Raw genomic sequence first — 21,316 nt, 5'->3', positions numbered from 1 at the left:
AAGATAAATCAAAATTTCCCCATCCTTACACCCAGGCTGATTTATATAGGGAGATGACTCATTCAAAGTCATTGAGGGATTTGGTATTTGGAAACTTGTCTATCCTACAGCAACACTCATTGGGGAGCTTGAATTCCCAGGAATTCCCAACTGAATGAACACTTGGTGGCAAACTCAGGGATGTTGCTGTATAATGTGTCAAACAGCTTTGAAGTCTCCACCTAATGCTACATTCTGCATTTACACAGACTCCTGTGCCTTAGACTGCAATCCTAACCCCACTCACAAGGGAGAGCTCCATTGAATTCTGAATAGACATGGTTAGGATGGCACTGTAAATCTGAAATTGCAGGGAGATGCATGTAGCATCACATACACCCAATCCCCTTTAAGTTACTGGTTTATCTATTAATCCAAATTTTGACTGGAAAGATCTGTGAAGTGGCTAGCTACATGTGTAAAAACTATAGAGCAGTTTTTAAAACATAACCAGAGACAGACTAATCAAGCAAAAGAAACATCATAGCTAATCTGAGCAGTGTGGGGGGGGGGGGGGCAGAATCAGTATAGACAACATTTAAAGTTCCACTCAAGCATTTAAAATAACCAAAGAGTTCCAAGGTCACCTTCTAGCTATCAGTATTCTGTGGGAGCAATTCGGCTGCAAACTGGAAATTGAGGTGTGCGAAATTAAAGCGGATTAAAGTGGTCTGGCACAATAAATCCACATTTTTTATTTTAAAAAAATAGACTTTTGTCGTCAGGAAAGTTACATGGCAATGCACTTAAAAGTGTGGGATAAATGATTGATGGGAAGATGTATAAATTCCACATAAGAACACCAGGATGCATATCATTGTTGTATAACCTCCCACAAACAAATAAGGAAGAATGCTCAATAAAGAGCAGGCATCATATAACCTCTGTGTAAGCTTTGCACAAGCGAAGTGGGACAAGTGGCTGATAAAAAAGGTCACTGGAAATAGCCCTAAAAGTCGCACAAAAAGATCTATCCTTGCTTGCCCTCTGAAAGCTAGCAGAGAGGGTCTCAAAGAAGGATTGACTATCAATCAATTCAGAAATTGTCGTAATTTAGCAAGTTAAATTAATTAATTAAATAAACTCGGGACCGTTTTTGAAGCCCGCTCCTAGATAACCACTCTCTGTAACCTCAAGGTAGTGAGGAAGCCCAGAGCAGACCATCTGGAGAAGATTTTAATTGGTGAATAGGCTTATATGTGAGAAGGCAGGCCTTGAGGTATCCTAGCCTGGAACCATTTAGGGCTTTAAAGAAAACCAGAAATTGGAATTGGGCCTAGAAACCAACTGGGAGCCACAAAGTTGTCTTAAAATCAGCATCATATGTTCCCTCTGGCCTGCCCCAGATAACACACTGGAGGCTACATTCTGAACTAGCTGCAATTTGGGAACACAATAACCTGTATTATACCTGGCCAGGCTATTTGTCCATCTATCTCAAGGGTTGAGAACCTCAATCCAGCCCTCAGGACTCTCCTCAGACTACACTTCCTCCTCAGCCACACTTCGCACTCTCCTTGAGTGTTTTTGCTTGGCTGGAATGTATTCACAATGTCCAATAATGCCTCTTGCTTGCCCATCCCCTCCAATATTTCTCGGATGAAAATAGGGATGTCCCATTCGATCATAATAATTTTACTATTTATAACCCACATATTTTACTGGGTTGCCCCAGCCACTCTGAGCAGCTTCCAACACATTTGAAAACATAATAGAACATTAAACATTAAGAAAACTTCCTTATACAGGATTGCCTTCAGATGGCTCGGGGGTCAGATAATGCCATACCCGCCAACGTTTCTCCAGTGAAAATAGGGACATCCTAAGGAAAACTGGTACATTCTGGGATCAAATCAGAAACCGGGGCAGCGTCTCTAAATCAGGGACATCCCTGGAAAATAGGGACACTTGGTGGGTTTGCTTGCCTGGATGGAAGATACAGAGGAGAGTGCAAGTATGTATAGAAACTGGCTGACTGTAAAAAGGTAAAGTTAACATTTGTTCCTCCACCCTCAGTCAAGCCCCTATTCTAACTAGCAACAGGTCTACAATGTCCTGTCCTTTGCTATCACCAGTTTCTAAGGGCTCTTCTGTGGAGTGCATTATGGTTGGTTGTTGTTGTTGTTATTAATTTGTATCCCGCCCTCCCCGGCCAAGGCCAGGCTCAGAGCGGCTAACATCATAAAAACAACACAATATGCATAAAAACAGACATCAATTAATTTAAAAAATCTAAAAATTAATTCAGACAAGTTAAAATTTGGCAGGTGGCAATTATCAGGTTGGAGTTGAGAGTGGTTAAAAGCCATTTCTAGATTGGGACTGGAGAAAGTGGAGGAGAACCCCTTTCAATGCTTACTATTTCCTCACATGCACCCCGGGCAGATTGTGTCCCTAGATTTTTCTAGAAACTTTTGGGATATGGCTGGCTATATCTGCAGGCATCTTTTGGCATTCTCCATTCCTGATTCCTGCTTGAGCAAGGCCACATTCTGGACTGTGAAAATTTATTTGAAGGAGGCAATATGTGAAGACTTCTGTTTTAGGGAGGTTTTTTTGATAACTTTTGGGTCCTTGCAGTTTTGTGAGTCACCTCAGAACAAAAAGAGCTATGAAAAAACCATTAGACCAGGCTGAGGAAGGCAAGAGAGTCTCCTTTAAAAAAGTGCCTGGGAATAAAAATGAGCAAAAATAAAAGAAAGTATACAATTTGGCAAGTTAAACATAAAAGTAAAATAACACGCCAAGAAGGAATTTGAGGAGCTACTAAATTAAAGACAGCAACACAAACAGCAACAATAAAGTTTCTTCCTCTCTCTCTCTCTCTCTCTCTCTCTCTCTCTCTCTGGTCAAAATAAATCACAACAAGGAAGTCTGCCAAAGAATCACTATAGACCACCCAGGTGAGAGAGAAGTACTTAACTATACTCTCTCTGAGTATTCCTTAAGTGAATTCTTTGCTTCCGTCTTCACAAAAGAGGCTGCTGGGGAGATGCTTGTGTTGTCTAAGCCATTATTTTCGGTTGGTAGACCCAAATAATTGCCACAAATTGCCCATAAAATGGGTTTGAATTGCCCATAAAATGGATTTCAGTTTAGAGCGCATTGGTAGATTAAGCTATGCAAGTTGGCTTTTGCCAAAAATTGACTCTGATGTTACATAAGAAGTAGCAAATGTAGCAGCAATTTAAACAAAACAAAACACAATTCACATCCTAGAAGAAAGTAAACATGAATTCTGTGGCAGGCAAAATTGATAGAAATGAAAAAAATAATAATATTATCTTCATGGACAAAAGCTGTCTAATCCTAGAGTGGACTTTTCCACCACAAAAGAGAGATCAAACCTTCCAAGTTCTTTTATTGATGATATTAATGTGGAGATGTAGAATCTTTGACTCAGTGGTTGATTCCCAACAAAGGAGATGGCCAAATTGAAAGCACTGTCCTCTAATCCTAGATGCTTGGTGGTGAGGATAGTTCTGAGGAAAAAGGAACTCTGCACATGCATTGAGGATCTTCTGCATGCACAGCATGTGCTCTGCCATTGAACAATGGCATAAAAGTCTTTTGAACTTACTGGCACCATGTATAGGCACAGTTTCAGCATCCCTGGCTTAATACATTCTACATCCAGAAAACCTTGTTGCCACTGACTTGCATGCTGAGGATCCTCAGTGCAGGAGTTCACAGGGGTCCGATGGCAGACACAAACAGGGCCGTAGCTAGGGGGTGTTGAGGTGGGCCCCCGCCAGGGGTGCAGGCAATGGAGGGGCACAAAGTTGGCTAAAAATATGTCCATAAATATAAATATTGATTATTGCCACATAAGAAATGGTTTTAAATAAAGGGTGAATTGAATGAGTGGAAGGGCCGGGGGGGGGGGTTGGAGGAGAGGCAGAAAGAAGAGCTAATTTTCCATGGTTGGGGGGCGCAATCTGGACGGTTCTGCCAGGGGCTCAAGATCACCTAGCTACAGCTCTGGACACAAATGGTTCAGCACCTTCAACTGTTTGTTCATAGGGGCACTAATCAGACTTGGTGGGGCTTCTTGTTTTGCATAAGCTGAGAAAGTTAGGGATAACATAGACAGAAATTCCCAGGTGTCAAAAAAGGCTATTTATGTCTGCCACTGCTGTGGCTTGTGTTTTGTTAGCCCCCAAAATGGAAAATGAGCGAAGTCCCAACTAAAGAAGAATGGCAACTTAAACTGATGGAATATGCACAGCTTGCGGACCTAACATATAGAATAAGAGAACAAGAAGAACAGAACATACGTTTAAAGAAGACTGGAATTTTTTTATTGAATATGTAGAGGAAAATAGTGTATAACTGAAAACGTGGGCAGCATTAAGATAAATTCAACAGTGTAAATAAGTTTTGATGGATGTTATAATGGAATGCTGAATTGTTTAATTTATATAAAATATGCAGGGATTTATGTTGTGCAAAATGAACCATAGAAAGAGAGAAAGGGAAGCTACTGATATTTTAAGGTTGTTTAACTGAATATTCTAAAATGTAAAACAGAAATCTAATAAAAATTATAATAATAAAAAAGAGAGAATGTCAACACAACTCCCGATGCCTGCCTACTGTGAATGGAAGACACCTTTCACACGAGGGCACTTCCAGATCCAGTTCTTTTAAAGCAGTAATAACATCTTGCTCCAAAAGCTGCTGCAAGTTGGAAAAGATTAGGCTGGCGAATTAGACTTTTGCTGCTAACTGCAATGGCACCAGTTCTATTTTCAAATTATATAAGTCAAAATGGCTTTACTGATTAAAACAAGATTTCCTCTCTAGATTGGCAAGCTGCATGTGAAACATGAGTTTGATACCTTCAAAGCAACTTGAGGTCCTGACTCCTAAATCAAGGTTTACTCATGTAGTTTTTGAAAATTAAATTACATGGTGATCTTGCAAACAAAAATGGTGTTTAGCAAACAACATTAGGACCAGCACTTCCTACACATGCTTCATATATCAGCGCATTAACGGAAGCCTCTTGATCTTGGGCTGTTCCCAAACATTTCTCTTTTCACACCCTGAGAAGGCATTGAAAACAGCCTTGAGATGAAAACAGCCTTGAGATGATAGATAGATAGATAGATAGATGATAGATAGATATAGATGATAGATGATAGATAGATAGATAGATGATAGATAGATAGATAGATAGATAGATAGATTGATAGATAGATAGATGATAGATAGAGATGATAGATAGATAGATAGATAGATAGATAGATAGATAGATAGATAGATAGATATAGATAGATGATAGATAGATAGATAGATGATAGATAGACAGACAGACAGACAGATAGATAGATAGATAGATAGATAGATAGATGATAGATAGATGATAGATAGATAAATAGATAGATAGATAGATAGATAGATAGATAGATATAGATAGATATAGATAGATAGATAGATAGATAGATAGATAGATAGATAGATAGATATAGATAGATAGATAGATGATAGATAGATAGATAGATGATAGATAGACAGACAGACAGACAGATAGATAGATAGATAGATAGATAGATAGATGATAGATAGATGATAGATAGATAAATAGATAGATAGATAGATATAGATAGATAGATAGATAGATAGATAGATAGATATAGATAGATATAGATAGATAGATAGATAGATAGATAGATAGATAGATAGAGATAGATAGATGATAGATAGATAGATATAGATAATAGGTAGATAGATAGATGATAGATGATAGATAGATAGATAGATAGATAGATAGATGATAGATAGATAGATAGATAGATAGATAGATAGATAGATGATAGATAGATGATAGATAGACAGACAGACAGATAGATAGATAGATGATAGATAGATATAGATGATAGATGATAGATAGATAGATAGATAGATAGATAGATAGATAGATGATAGATAGATAGATGATAGATAGAGATGATAGATAGATAGATAGATAGATAGATAGATAGATGATAGATAGATAGATGATAGATAGATAGATAGATAGATAGATAGATAGATAGATGATAGATAGATAGATAGATGATAGATAGATAGATGATAGATAGAGATGATAGATAGATAGATGATAGATAGATAGATAGATAGATAGATAGATAGATATAGATAGATAGATGATAGATAGATAGATAGATGATAGATAGACAGACAGATAGATAGATAGATAGATAGATAGATAGATAGATGATAGATAGATGATAGATAGATAAATAGATAGATAGATAGATAGATAGATAGATAGATATAGATAGATATAGATAGATAGATAGATAGATAGATAGATAGATAGAGATAGATAGATGATAGATAGATAGATATAGATAATAGGTAGATAGATAGATGATAGATGATAGATAGATAGATAGATAGATAGATAGATAGATGATAGATAGATAGATAGATAGATAGATGATAGATAGATGATAGATAGACAGACAGACAGATAGATAGATAGATAGATAGATAGATAGATGATAGATGATAGAGATTTGAAAACTACTTTCAGTTAAGACAGCTGTAAAATAAAACAGCTTCAGCTGCATACCTCTCTTTGCTTTCCAGTCTTGCAAAAATGGCTAAAGGGGGGGTGTTATGTACTGAGTTGAATAGGATCCAAAATGCAGCAGTCTGATTGGTCCTAGAAAAATAGGATCCAAAATGCAGCAGTTTGACTGGTCCTAGAACAATAAGATTCAGAATGCAGCAGTCTGACTGGTCCTAGAACAATGCAGCAGTATGATTGGTCTGCAGGAGCCACCCAATCCAGCTCCAGGTGGAAGTGAATCCACAACCTGATTGCCCTACAGGAGAATCCCAGAATTAGCCAATCACGTGCAGCCCATTGTGTAAATAATGTATATAAAGCAGATATTGTGGGGGAACTTCCATTCCTCCTCAGCACTATGAGCTGAATAAAGAGAATGAAAGCCACTCTCGACTCCAAGTATATTTCACGGGGGTTACACAGAGTTCTTTCCACATGGTCAGAAACTGTATATAAAGAATGTGTAGAGATGGAGCAGGATGCCTTGCTGCTCCTGTCCCAGATTCCAGGAATTAACTTATTCTGTGTGCAGAGAGCTTACATACATTCACCAGCTCTGTCCATACTCAGCGCAGCTCAAGGGCAGGGATGCTGGTATGATCCTGGTCTCCCTCCACAGTTCCATTCTCCTTTTCTGGATGCTGCACAGTCTGCTGTCATCCCCACAAAGTACCCAGCTGCCTCAGGTGCTGTGGAGGATGCTCTCTTGTCCCAATTGTTGAAGCAAGACTCCATTGCAGGGCCAGTTGGAATGAGAGTACCTCTAAACATTTTATTTAGAAAAAAGAAGAACTGTTTAGGAGTATGTGGCACTGGAACAGAGTCACTCTAATTCAGCTATGCAAAGCAGTTGCTTTTTTTCGATTCTGAAAACCAACAATAATTTTTAAAAAGCAGGGGAGCAACTGCCACTTTTTTACATTTTAGGATAACCACCAGCAGCATTTTAAGGATTCAAAAAAGAGGAAGAGGGTGACACTTTAAAGCATGGGTGTGAAACCTGTAGCCCTCCAGATGTCTCTGGGTTCTAGGATGGACACAAGGCCAGCCTAAGACCTTTTGCTCCCTGAGGCAAGAACAAGATGGCACTTCTCCCTATTTTGACTCAAGAAAACCACCATTTTACAGTTCAAATCGGGAAAAATAAATACAGCAAATGGACAACAGTACAAAGATCCACAAAACGTTTAGGGGTATGTGTACCCCTGCATTCCCCCAGAAAAAAAGCACTGCTCCTAAGAAATTACGTACATCTGGGTCATCTAGCTCAATGTCCTATCTATGGCAACCGTCAGTGCCTGATAGTTCAGTCCAATGATGGAATAATCCATCCCTTTACATTTATTCATCTCTTTTACAAAGCAGACATTTCCAAATACTTGACTATGAAATTGCATCCCCCAGTCATCTTGGCTCTCTGCCAATGAAGGATTTAATCACGAAGAATTTGTTTAAATCTGTGTTGAATTGAACGATACAGCCTTGACAACATCTTTTGACAGTGGGTTCCCGAAGTGTTCACAGCACGGAAAGGTACCTAATTATATTAAACCCAATACATATTAATGTCATCCTGCCCTCTCTAGTTCTTGCTTTACAAAAAAGGAAAAATAAGAGTTCCTAATTCATGTCTTCCATACCGTTCTTGATCTTTTATTGCATTCTGTCAAATTTCCAAATTGATGAAGGCCCCTTGTAGGAAGAGTCCTGAGACATGAAATTCAGCCCTATAAAACTGTATAATTTTATTCTGCATTCCCGTTACATGGTAGTGTAGCATATCCTACATAAATCCAGTTGCTGAATAATATAGATGCTTGCTAGAAATCTCTTAGGAGAAATCCCACAATGAATCTTTCTGCAAATGTTAATTGACTACAAAGAGTATAACCTTGAGAAGGTCAATTAAGATGTTTTGAACACGCTGCAAGGTTAAATGTGTTGCATAGAGACAGTAGAAAGCAGAGAGCTAAGCAGTACCTCTTTCAATTAATATGCCTTCTATGTCAAGCGTGGGCAGAAGGTATATTGAGGTCAACCGGAAGATCTCTTGATGATTTGCAGTGCATTACCATAGGTCCTTGACTACAGTTGTTTACCATTAGCAACTATCTTTGATCAGAAGCCAACAGCTGGGATAGGCAGTTTCAAGGAGAAAGACAAGGAGGGAAAGAATCAAGAACATTCATTGCTTTCCCGCTTTAGGTCCCCTTCTCACTTTATACCTGTTCAGTGTCGTTCTTCTCAGAGTCCTTCATGTTCTGCATCGTCTAAAGAAACAGGGAAGTTTGAAAATACCCAAAGAGCTGTGACAAAAAGCAAATGCACCCCCCCCCTTCTGCACCCTCAGCAGTCACCATGCATTGTGCCAATCAATAGTTTTGGTACCTGATGTAGAAAATAGAACAAGTATTTCTTCCTGAGAGTAAAAACACAACAATAATAAATGAAACAAGTATTTGCTGCCCTTTCATGACACCCCAAAACAGTTGCCAAAGACAATGCCACTCTATTTAATGGCTGGACTAGCTGTGAATCGAACAGTTTCTTTCAGTTTATGCAAAATCTCAATTTTCTGAATTATGTAATGTTCAAAGTGAAAGTTTGGAAATGGAAGCATTAAAGCTTGCACACACTGATCAGAGAAATAAGCGGGAGTGAAAATATATTTTAAAGAATACTGTTTATCGAGATAGAGTAGGATCTACTATGTATTTTGGAAAGCTGCTTGTCTGCGTTGCATTTGGACACCTCCTAAAATATAGTAACCAAATTTTGATTCATGAGACCAGGGAGCAGATTGCCATCTTTGTTTGGATACAATTGGACATCATTTGGAATCAAGATGATGGGCCGAGCCTTTCAAAACTGCACTGATTTTAACCATTGATTTTGAAACATTTTTTATTGTTGTTGCTCTTTTCCGAAACAGCCTTCTGCCAGTGGCAGCACCAAGAAGAGGAGGAACCACCGGCCACTGAGCCATATAGGCAGCATGTTCAGCTCTGCCCCCAGCTCCTCCCAATGTCCTGATGTCCTGTGCGGGATGTCGGGACGTCACACACATGACATTGCCCCTCCCTTCGCTCTTGCAAGTTGGTGCCTCTGCTGTACAGGATATTCAACACTGGCCATGGGGCCACATCCTCCAGCCAGTTGGTCCTTATCTTTCATTTGTCTGTCATAAGAATGGTCTCAAGATCTGTATGTGGGATTAATCCATAACCAAGTTCCCAATGGGTGAACTCTTAATACAGTGGTACCTCAGATTACATACGCTTCAGGTTACATACGCTTCAGGTTACACACTCTGCTAACCCAGAAATAGTGCTTCAGGTTAAGAACTTTGTTTCAGGATAAGAACAGAAATCATGCTCTGGTGGCGCGGCAGCAGCAGGAGGCCCCATTAGCTAAAGTGGTGCTTCAGGTTAAGAACAGTTTCAGGTTAAGAATGGACCTCCGGAATGAATTAAGTACTTAACCCAAGGTACCACTGTATGTCCTTTCATCATAATGGTTAATTGCAATATTAATTCCAGCCCTTCATCTCTCCTCCAACCAGCAGCAATAAAAGAAGCACTGGGATATAGTAGTACAGAGGGCTTAAGGATAGAAAAAATCCCTTTATTTTTACTGATAACATGCAGCCATTCAACACTATTTCAATGTTAAACAGAGATAGTGTTGTTGGAACTTACCAAAGAGATATTTGTTATTGCATGAATAGCCCTAACCTTGTGCATCAATAACTGTCATTGCAAAGGACCACGGCAAGGTCTGAGGTGCAAACGTCTATGTTGAGTCACGAATTTATGGCATTGGTCCAGAATCCATTTAAATCAATGGCAGGCCTCTGACTCGTAAGGCCATTAGTGCTTTGAAAAGTCAAACAGAAGAGAGAACACATGTTGTAGCACTTGCCAAACAGATATCACACATGTTGTCTTGGAACGGAGCTGGTGCCTTAGTGCTTCCCGTCACTTGCAAGTACAGTGTGTGCAAAACCCTGGCTCTTTAATGGTGATGTTATTGTAACAACAAGGAAAGCCCTCCAGTTTTCCAGAGTCTGCCTGTTGTGAGAACACTGCACCCATCAATTACCCTCATTACTCACAGTTTGGCATTTCAGGTGGTGCCGTAACCAACATTCTTCACGCAGAACTTGACCTTCACTCTGCGCAGAGAGCTTCGTTTTTGCCATTAGTATTAGCGTATTAAAAAATAATTACGGCTCAAACTCTTTCTAAGTCAGTGGGCTGGAGCCAAGTTCCATGAGCAGAGTTTCGCTCATATGATGGTGCCCTCAGAACAAAGAGTCTGCGCACAACTCCGTTCTTCTCTGCCCATTTCATTTCTCTGCATGTTCTAGGAGAGCAGGGAAGAGGGTAGCTGGTTACAGCTGGAGGGGGAGACCCCTTGGCTTCTTCCACAGCCAGCCTCTTTGCCTCCTGATCCCACTCCTCCCCAGCCCTGCTTCTGCCTCGGACTGCCCTCTACCTCCTCCTCCCAGTCTGCTCTTCTTCTCCCTCTGACCACTCATCATCATCATCATCCCACCACCAGTCTCCTGGCTCTGAGCCTCCTCCCACTGGGAGTTCCCTAAGTGATTCCCTGGCTGGTGCCTACCACCCCCCTTCATCCAGCCAGTCCATGGCAGGTTGTGTTTAGATCCTCAGGTTGTTTTGGAAAATGCAAATTATGAAGCTCCCCTTTAAATGTGAACTGAATCAAATTCCTCCTCCCATCCCTTGCTACAAGACCAGAAAAATAATACCCCACCTTTTTGTTGCCATTATCTAGCATCCACTAAGCTGTGGGTTAAACCACAGAGCCTAGGACATGCCAATCAGAAGGTCGGCGGTTCGGATCCCCGCGACGGGGTGAGCTCCCATTGCTTGGTCCCAGCTCCTGTCAACCTAGCAGTTTGAAAGCACGTCAAAGTGCAAGTAGAAAAATAGGTACCGCTCCGGCGGGAAGGTAAACGGCGTTTCCGTGCGCTGCTCTGGTTCGCCAGAAGCAGCTTAGTCATGCTGGCCACATGACCCGGAAGCTGTACGCCGGCTCCCTTGGCCAGTAAAGCGAGATGAGTGCCGCAACCCCAGAGTCAGTCACGACTGGACCTGATGGTCAGGGGCCCCTTTACCTTTACCTTTAAGCTCATGTAAACATCATAGAACCATTCTTGCTCAGTATAAATGAGACGTGTGCATGAGCTATGACCCTCCATTTCCTGCTTCTGTTTTTCAGTTTTTAGTTTTTCCTCTTTTCCAGGCCAAAGAATTCTGTTTGCTAATTTTTTATTATTTTTTTGCCTACATATGCAGGGGTGAGGGGATTAGAAAAAACACCCAAACCCTGCATTTGAAAAGTGTCATAAAACTGAAAATAAACCCTAAAAGCTTTTGGACCAATGAAGTATCAAGAGGCCAAGCAGCTCAGGTAATTCATCACACAATGAATAGCTGCTGATTCAGTTGCTATAACACCAAATGTAAAAGGGCAAAGAACAGCCTGTAGAATTCCTATCGCTTACCCGCGTTTGGAAGGATGGAGCTGGAGAGAAATCCTATGGGAAACACTTAGGAAAGGATCATAAATTCTTCTTGGGATACATCTAAAGGTAGCAGAGCCTACGACATACATGGCTGTTTAGGGTTCACAATCAGAACCGTGTGTGAAACTTGGCTTGCCAGTCAGGTTGATGCCCGAGCTAAACTTCACTGCTATAAGCTGAAACAGAAACCAGAAACAAGGTCCTTGTTGTCAACAGCAACAGAAAGATGACTACTTAGTGAAAAATCTCGAAGCTATCGATTGTCTGTTTAGATTAGTGGACTTTGAAAGCTCTGCTCTTAGTGCACTTATGTGAATTGGATTCTGGGGGCTCTCCCCTTAAATTGAAAGGAGTTTTACCACCTTGGGAGCGGTGGAGAGGTGAACCTCTTCCTTCCCTGTTCCCCACATCCAAAGCCTGAGGCTCAAAGCTTGGTGTGTGTGTGTGTGTGTGTGTGTGTAGATTGAATTTCAGCTTGCAGGATTACAGAGAAGACTTTTAGGGGCTCTTTCTGGGGGCAAAAACAAAGCAAAGCAGCTGGGAGGGATTAGGCCAAGCCGGTGTCTACATTTCCAAACTGATCCACATCTTTGCTCCACAAGATATTGTATCTGAGCCATTCTGAAACCTATTCAAAGCAAACGATTTTCATTTTTCAATGAGACAAGCGTTCAAGGTCTATTTATAGTGTGTTTTTGAGATCATTTCTGAAAAACCAAAAAATGCGTATTCTGACACCCCCCCCCCCCCCCCCCGCCGAAAAAGCTTGGATTCTACAATTGGAGGCATCAGGAACAGACACTTTCCAAAGAGGTATGTGTTTCATTGTATAGTAGGCTTAATTTTTAAAATGCATGCCTTGTTTCAAGTTGGAAAAAAACTAAGTGAAATTCACACTCTTAGGCTGGCTGAGCACAGCTCTATTAGCTCAGAGGAAATTTCCTCCCTTTGGATTTGAGTTAAAGGTTGGTCCTATTTTTAAGGTGGAAACATGGAGGCAGCAGTGAGCCACACACAAAAAACAAACAAACCCAAAAGGCATATTGCATTTTGCAACATCCCCCCAAAACCTTTTCATCCCCAAAGCTTTCACTGCTTACTTTTTTAAAAATAATTTTTATTATTAAAATAATTCAGCATTAATACATATATGTTACAAATATACAAACATACATTTCATACAATCCTTAAGAATATTCAGACATACCCACACTCAATCCCACAAGTACTTCATTTTCCCACCACCATCCTTCACCCCTCACCCCATCGTGTTGTAAGCTTTCACTGCTTACAATTTGCAGCTCTGGTGGGGACTTCCAGGTCCATAGTTCAGGCTTTTAGCCACTATGCTGCATTAGCTATATTAACTACCGTGTCCTCATATTTTGTGTAGACTCTAGGAAAAGGGAAAATTAATCAAATGTGTTCCCTCACTCAATACTTCATTAATAAGGGATTGCAGTAAGATCTAAAGAGCTGTTTGACACCCATGGTTTACCTCAGAATGTCTGACCCGCAATCTCACCTCAAACATCATCTGAACACAGAGGCATTATGTGGTGACTTAAAAATAAAAAGAAGCCAGTATGAATTGAATGTAAAGGCAATGAGTGGAGCAAGCAATGCCCACCAATTCTACTTTAGCCTCAGAAATAATACACTCGTACTTTACCACCTCCATATTCAACAATCTGCTTGTTACAAAATGCCGTGGCTTGAGCATCAACCTGGACAGAGCCGTATATGAGTCAGGCTTGACATTTAACACCGACAGCTGGCTGCTAACAGGGCAAAATGAAGGAAACAAGCGCTCTCTGTCTGAAGAAGAGTGAAAGTGAGTGAAGAGAGATCAAATAATGTTTTTAAGCTAGTCAGTCAGGTAATTCATGAGCTGAGCCCTAGGAAGGGAGAAGGACAGTAAGTCATTGATAGAGGACATGTGTTGCATTCAAGAGGTACAAGGTTCATTCAATCCCTGGTATTTCCAGATAAGAGATGGGAAAGGCAGGTTACTGTCAGTCAGCGTAGACAACACTGAGCTAGATAAATCAACAATACGACTTGATATAAGGCAGTTTCCTGTGCTCCTAAAAAGAGACCTGTGTAGCTAGGCAGGATGGGCGCATTTGGGAAAAAAGTTCAGAGTTGTGAGCAGTTCCAGAGATTCACTGTGACCATCGCTCATATTTCTGTGGCTGAGCTTAGAGTACTAAAGAACTGCTAGAGTGTACCAACTGGCCATTTTAGGTTAAGGGCAGAAGAATCAATCCTGTGCTCATTTGTTTACTTTATTCAGGTTTCCCTTAAAAGAAGCACTGCCTCTGAAGATAAGAGAGAGGCTGCCTGCATGTGTGGACACACTCTGTGGCAGACTGAAGTTGCTCACATGTTTGAAATTTGGGAGCTTTATAAACATTATAAGCCAGCAAGCTCCTCTCCCCACAACATCCGCAACCCTTCTACCCCTTTGAGAGGGAAGAACTGTATCCCACAGTGCACCGTATGTCTAGTATGGAGCACATGAAGACATAACAGCATTGCTGAATTTCAACTGTGTGAATCAGGCTTTGATGAGGCAGAAGGTGGCAGTCTCAACCTTTATTTTACTTTACAATCATTACCGCGGAGAAGTTGTCACTGCTGAAAGTGAACAAAGTTAGGAAGAACATTTTTTTGTAAGTCTTATGAATACCATCAAATTCAAATGGATGATTAATCGGATAACGCAGTCTCGTCAGTAGTTTTCCTTGTTAGAGTTTTTTTAAAAAAAGAAGTTTGTATAATGGTTTTGATCAAGTTCAGCGGACGTCTTTTTCTGGGTCTGATGTAAACCCCAATTTAAATTTAGGCAAATAACTAAAACTCCTGTTATGGTTAAGCTCATATCTGATTTAATAGGGAGGGATCTCCCTCTAACTGCTTGTTTTCAAGTCTTTCCAGGCATTTTGTGCGAGACATTTTGTTTGTTTAATAACAGCACGATAGTAGATTTGACTGCTGAATGGCTCCATAAGGAATTAATGTGGTTTAACTATACATTTTAAACATGTCAAATAACACTCTTAGGTAGACAGGAGTTAACACATATTTAAACATGAATTAGTTTACTTTGACCATACTTCTTACATAGGATAAGCCTACATCACTCTCGTACATCCCAGCTAGGACACTTCCATGCAAATACCTGTCGCTGGATGAAAAACTATGTGCACAAAGGGGTGCTGTGTGTATAATCCCTGCCCTGATTCAGCTGCCAGGACACAGCCTTGCCCATAAAATAAGTGACACTGTTGATCAGCTGTTAGGGAGTGGGAAACAGAAGGCTGGATTTAGTCCCCTACCCCAGAACAGCTGATCAGGGCTCTTGCCAATTATTTGACTAGAAACAGGCACATAGACCCATCAGCTGTGCATGCATTTTACTAGTTCAGTGTGCATCACTGGTGAATGAATACATGTTTACTATATCATATCACTTCAGACAAGCTCAAAGATTCTGGCAATCTTGCTCCCCACCTTAGATGGGAAAGTCTGGGGTTTTAAAATATATATTTCTATCAATTTGGAGGAGAAAATGTTGGGTGTTTGGAGTGAAATTTGGAACCGTATTCACTTACGATGAAAAACAACAACCCCTCAATGGATTTTCCCCATGACCAATATTTGCTATCTAACAGACCATTGCTCACTCTGGAACTAGAATTCTTGGGTTTTGTAGTGTTATGATTTGCGGAGGGTGGGGGTGGGGAGTAGGTTATATACAAAGACTTTTCTAATTCCTGGAATAGCCAAACTGCTGCAGAAAACCGGAGAACTCAATTTAAGATTGGAAAATTAGAAACTGACAGAACTGAAATTAACAGATTCTTTGTTCCCTACTTAGGGGCCATCCTATCAACAGTGTTTTCCATCTCTTCATTCCATAGTGAGGCCAGAGCCTTGATGGGAGCATCAGACATGCAACCAGAAAATCTCCGGAGCACTCAGGAATCCTTGGGATCCCATTAATTTCTAGGGGCTGACCGCAGTCATCGGTCCTCCACCCCAACAGGGAAAGACGCTACCATCAGATCAAATCTCACCAAGGGAAAATGTTACATGTAACCTGGGCTTTTCTTCAGCTGGAACTCACAGGAACTCAGTTCCGGCACCTCTCAGATGGGTGTCATTGCCATTCGAAGAGAATGAGGGAGGTGTTAATGGTGAGTTCCAGCACCTCTTTTTCCAGAATAGCACTAAAGTAACGTATGATTGCTATTATACTGAAATAGCAACAGAATAATAGTATCACAGAACTGGAAGAATAGCTACAGAGAAGACATGTGCTTAGCTCTATCAGCCCAGGGTTCAAGGGGACAATTTTATTATGCTAAGCATGGCCATTGTCTCAAACAAATCATTAAGATCTATCTATGAACAAAGACCAGTGCTGTTAGATGAAAGTAAGGATGGGATAACTGGCTTTTATCTGAAGGATAGGTAAGATAAGAAAAAGAATATCCCTTGATTATGGAAGGGGCGATGAACTTAGTCCATACAAGCATGTATTTTAAATTGTAGATGGCTGGGCTGCTTATTTGACAAGCATTGTGTTGCTGCAACAGCTGAGACAAAGAATCAAGGGTAGAGACTTCATAAAGAGATAGCAGATAAGGCATTTAAGGCTTGTTTAAAGGTTTTGTAATTTAGATACAAGTTATTACTAATACTTGGTATGTTTCTAGCACTTTCCCAAGGCATTCAAAGAGCATCCCAGTTGGTTGGAGTGTGGTACTGATAACACCAGGGTTGCGGGTTCGATTCCCATAAGGGACAGCTGCATATTCCTGCATTGCAGGGGTTGGACTAGATGACCCTCAGGGTCCCTTCCAACTCTATGATTCTAGGATACTTAGGCCTTCAGCTGGTGTGACTGCTGTGGCTGCTCCAAGGGCTGGGATAGTTTGACCGCAGAGTTCCCAATTCATGGCACATATTTTTAGCAACTGCCAAAACAGCTACAGTAGTTCTTCCTAAATTAACATAATTTAGTTTTACGGAGGAAGATTAAAAAGCAGTGAGTATTTGGATAATGGAGATAGTTGCAGAGTGTGCAGAGTTGCACATAGATCCCCAGCCACTCTGGGGTTGCGGCACTCATCTTGCTTTATTGGCCGAGGGAGCCAGCATACAGCTTCCGGGTCATGTGGCCAGCATGACTAAGCCGCTTCTGGAAAACCAGAGCAGCAAACGGAAACGCCGTTTACCTTCCCGCCAGAGCGATACCTATTTATCTACTTGCACATTGAGGTGCTTTCGAACTGCTAGGTTGGCAGGAGCAGGGACCGAGCAACAGGAGCTCACCCCATCACGGGGATTCGAACTGCCAACCTTCTGATCGGCAAGTCCTAGGCTCTGTGGTTTAACCCACAGCGCCACCCACTATTCATCACAAACAACAACATAGAATAAAACCTTGTATCCAAAATGAGAGATGGTATTGGAGCAGGTTCTGTGAGCCCAGGGGTATTGTTAAGGTTAAGGTAAAAGGTGAATGACTCCTGAATGGAACCACTGAGCCTCTTGGGCTTGCTGATAGGAAGGTCGTTGGTTCGAATCTGTGTGACAGGGTGAGCTGCTGTTGCTCTGTCCCAGCTCCTGCCAACCTAGCAGTTCAAAAGCACACCAGTGCAAATAGATAAATAGGTACTGCTGTGGCGGGGAGGTAAACGGTATTGTTAACACCACATGTTTAAACATCATATCTCAGGCTTTCAAATATCATGAGAGTAGTTACAGCAGTACACAGAATTTTCAAAACTAATAAACTCATTCCCTCCCTTCAAATTTACCTTATGATTTTTAACAACTTTTAGAGGACCCTGAAGCCAAGTTTGTAAGCTTTTCTCAGAAAATATGGTGGTTAAATGAGCATTTGGAAGAAAATTTCAAGTCCTCTCTACATAGGCAGATGGGATTCTAAAGATAGTTGCTAAGCCCAGCCCCAACTTCTCCTCATCCTCCTCCTCTGCCTCCTCCTTCTTCATCCATGGCAGCCACAAGATCGGAAGTGCAGATCCCAAAGGACCAGACTGATGGAAGAAGACGTAACTACTGAACCTCAGATTCCCTGTCCCAAATCTATCAACAGCTAGGGAGAAACACACACCCTTACATTAGGGGACTAGATCTAAAGGGTGTGGGGTTTGGTAAAGTTAATTAACAGTATAAGCCTAACCATGCCTATTTGGAAGTCAGTTCAGAAGCACTGGGGATTAATCCCAGGTAAGTGGAGTACCAAGTAAGTAACTTCTGCATATGTGGGAGATGGTTTACTACTAAGCTACAACTCTACCCTTGAATGTCACTTAAACAAGACATAGTAAGGGAGAGATTGGCACATCAGAAGCAGTTGTGAGGCTGGGGGCAGAGCTGTGGGAGGGAAGGGAAGGGAAGCAAAACTTGTTCTTGTAAAAGGTTTATAAACTACTAGGTAATGCTTACGTGCAAACTATGAGCACCCCTGAGCACCCATGCACAGAGCTTTTATCTATGCATCTGCAGTGCAGATCTGAGCATGCAAGGCACACACTGCAGCCCCCTAATAAAGGGCAGGAGCTTTTATATGGAAAAGCACTGGAACAAAGGACAAGCTCAGCTTAAAAAGATGATGACAGAAGGCATAAGCTCCGCCATGTTCCCTTTCAGTTGCAGGGGAAAATACAGTAAAGCAATTTAATGAAAACACTTAAATAAGCAAACAGGGACGTTAATTGAACCCATATGTATGAGGAAGGAAATCTAAAGTATACTGATTCATTAAGTTTTATATAACTGTAAACCCTCATACCTAAGAAAGTGCAAGAAGCCATGATGAACTGCCAGCTAGGCTACCAAACTCTCTCCAAGCTGGTTTGTTTTGACAAAAACAAGTGGTTTTAATGAGTACTGCAAGCAATAGATTCACCACCATTTTCAGATGCTTAGATCTGGAGAAAATGTGTATTTGTTCCCACAAAAGTGAACAACAAACACGGATTGAGGAATATAGGGCATGTGTTAAACAGATAAAATGTGAGGAAATTTCTCCACCTCCCCCCAAGTAAGCTTTTAATTCTGCTTGAGCCCAGTTTATATGCTTTTCATGTTCTTCTCTAGAATGTGTGATTAGGATTTCTTTTAAGGAAAATCTATGCCTACACAACCCATATGGCTTTATTATACTTGAATGCCCCAACATTTCTCTGATGAAGGCTGCCTTCACATGTCTTCCAAAGGTTGTATAGTTACTCATCTCCTTGACTTGGGGTGTTGTATAACTCCATACTCTCCAACACTTCTGCGATGAAAAAAGGGAAAAGTGGGACATTCCGAGAACAAATCTGTAAATCTAGGACTGACCCAGGAAAATAGGGATACTTGGAAAGTCTGTTAGATATTCCAGATTTTCAATTTCACTGGGAGCTCTAGGTGCTCAGGCACTCACAAAATTTTTGTTGTGGGTGCTTGGCATTTGCACCATGGGGCCTCAGACGTGACTTCCAAGTCCTTGCGCAGCACAGGAAGTCGCCCTCACGGGGCCTTGGACATAGCCTCGGATGTGGCTTCTGGGGCTCCCAAGTGCCACTGGGCAGCCATAATCTGGGGTCCACTCAGTGCCCTGTTCACGTTATTGTGTACTGGCTTAGGGTAGGGGCAGGAAATGCAGAAATGAATGGAAGAAATCTTCCAGGGCTTTGGAAGGCATTTTGGCTAGGCTGCAGGAGTAGACATCAGGCAAGGCCCAGGCTGCCTGTTTATTTTAAAGGGTTAGCCCTACTTACTTAGTTATTATATTTGGGGTCTCTCAAATCCATATTGAGGGAACGGCATCCTTAACATTAATTTGTGTGTCTTTAATTTTACTGTTGTTTATAGAATTTAATAGGGCTGTGAGTCAGGAATGCCATTTCCCATCAGGCTGCCTTGTGAGGACTTTCCTAGTAATCCTACCTTTTGGGTTAGGAGGGTTGGAGCAGAAAATGGAGGTTCAAGGTCCTGGATGGAAGAACACTTCTGCTTGGGGAAGTCTGTGGTTCTTTCAGTTAGAATTTTAAAAGCCTGCATTGAAAGACATTGGGACTTTGATCCAGATAGGTGCCCTACTTTTTTGATACTCCAATCTGGGAGACCATACTAAATTTCAGCTTTTGGAGTATCATTCCTTTGCATGCTTTGGTTTGCCATTGCCACACAAGATAAATTCCTGTCTAACCTGACAACCACCACCATGCTATAGCTATAGAGTGTGTGTGTGTGTGTGTGTGTGTGTGTGTGTGTGTGTGTGTATGTGTGTGTGTTCTACTAGCCACCTAGGGCACTCTTCCATCTACGAAACAGTATTATATAAAGCCATTCTCCCTATAGCTACCTGTGGTTCCCTTCAAGCACATTATGCACTACTGTGGTACCTTGGGTTAAGAACTTAATTTGTTCTGGAGGTCTGTTATTAACCTGAAACTGTTCTTAACCTGAGGTACTACTTTAGCTAATGGGGCCTCAGGCTAATTTCTGTTCTCATCCTGAAGCAAAGTTCTTAACCCGAGGTACTATTTCTGGGTTAGCAGAGTCTGTAACCTGAGGTACCACTGTATAGGAATTAGGATAATACATTCTGTCATGTGTCATTGACACAAACTCTTATCATTCAGCAGACAATGCATTTCTCTGTTTAATTTAATCTCTTGAAGGTAGATGTGGCTTACATCTTGTCTATATCTTCAGATATAAGTCTTCAAAAGTGAAGAGCTACAGATATTCTATAGATAGAGTGAAAATATCTGTATTTATCATGGTTCATCCATTTTAAAGTGGCATTTGCTACTAAGCAAAGATACTACAGTCTAAGTATTAATGCTGTGCTTGCCTCCAACCTTGATAATTGGTCTGCATGGCCCTGTGAGAATGCTTGCCAAGAATGACAGGCCACAGCTTAAAGCCGAATTACTCTAAGCAAGTCCTCATCAGGATTTGATTGGTAAACATTTAACAAGAGAACTCCCTATCCTCTCCTGGTACATATTAAACTAATGCCTTTACTTTAACAAGGGAAACAGTTTCCTCAGGCCCCTGCTCGGTCTGCGCCCTGTGAACAGCTAAACGAGAGAGGCTTCCTGGAGTGT

General features: G+C 41.1%; 1 long non-coding RNA gene across 1 annotated transcript; it reads right to left on the bottom strand.

The window, feature by feature from the left end:
• Positions 1-10,704: 10,704 nt before the first annotated feature.
• Positions 10,705-20,020, bottom strand: LOC307211529. The gene is made up of 3 exons (XR_013836509.1): positions 19,979-20,020; positions 12,156-12,352; positions 10,705-10,987 (listed from the first exon to the last, which is right to left on the bottom strand). It is a non-coding gene; the product is annotated as an uncharacterized lncRNA (long non-coding RNA).
• Between the last annotated feature and the right edge of the window lie 1,296 nt (positions 20,021-21,316).

The sequence above is a fragment of the Podarcis cretensis genome (assembly GCF_951804945.1).
Source record: "Podarcis cretensis genome assembly, chromosome: 2".
Taxonomy (NCBI): domain Eukaryota; kingdom Metazoa; phylum Chordata; class Lepidosauria; order Squamata; family Lacertidae; genus Podarcis; species Podarcis cretensis.
The sequence above is the reverse complement of the archived record's forward strand: the minus strand, read 5'-3'. Positions and strand labels throughout refer to the sequence as shown.